Raw genomic sequence first — 1,094 nt, 5'->3', positions numbered from 1 at the left:
CCAAGAGAAAGGCTGCAGCAGACAGAAGCAGAGTAGGAGGAAGACTTGGGAGACTTGGTGATAGAGGGGTCTGGCTGTATTTGCCGCAGCTGCATAAAGTGGGAGTTAAACCAGTCACACACAAATAAACACGAAGCTCAAAGAGTGCTCACATATGGATGCATTTAAAAAAAAAAAACCTCCAAGCTCATCTTGAAGGCCAAATTGTCCAAATGTTTGGGCTTTTAGAGGCCGGAGGAACTGAACGAAGGACTTCCTCTCTGAAGAGAAATACAGAACCTCCACTGGAGAAAACCCAGAGAAAACCCCCATCAAGCGTCACAAGAATTTGAAAAAAAAWTTTTTTTTCTTTAAACCTAAACAAATTTAGCAGGGTGAGGGAGCGGGCATGTTTGCTCAGCTCAGCTCCACCCTCGCTTCACCCTTCATAAGTGAGAGTTGTTCAGCATGACCACAACTGCCAAACCACAAGCGGAGGGTTCACACTGCAGCTCAACCTGAGAGGAAGTGTTTGTGTAAAAAAAAAAAAGAAAAGAAAAGAAAAATCAATGCAGATACATGTGATAGTTTGAATTTATGACAAATAACTTACGCTTAAACACTTTCTTCTTGCTAACAAAAAGACAGAACTGTGACTCTCATGCAACATCTGGAGCAGCTGGATGGTTTCCCGATGACCACACACTAAACTCAGACCGCCGTTCAGTTGTTTTCATTTGCAGATGTGTTTTCAGACAGCTAAAAAGAGCCTAAATTAGCAGGTTGACTCCTCACTTTTGTCTGACAGGCTGCATTCCGAATRAATTTATGGATGCAGTAGTCAGTTGGCACAGCAGGGACTTCTTTTTGATGGCTACTGAGAACAAAACAAAACAAAAAAGGCACGAACAAATGGATATCTTTCATGCTGACTAAAATGAATGAAGGACTCTGGGCTATATCGCACCAGATCGTCACTTAGTTTCTATAAAACTGATTCAATTATATGCATTTGTTTGTCATGACTGTTAGGTTAATTGATAACTCTAAATTGTCCCTAGGTGTGAGTGAGAGAGTGAATGGTTGTTTGTCTCGTTTGCCTCTATGTGTGGCCC

This window comes from Austrofundulus limnaeus, unplaced genomic scaffold (assembly GCF_001266775.1).
Source record: "Austrofundulus limnaeus strain Quisiro unplaced genomic scaffold, Austrofundulus_limnaeus-1.0 Scaffold310, whole genome shotgun sequence".
NCBI classification, from domain to species: Eukaryota; Metazoa; Chordata; class Actinopteri; order Cyprinodontiformes; family Rivulidae; genus Austrofundulus; species Austrofundulus limnaeus.
This window is presented reverse-complemented; position numbering follows the sequence as displayed.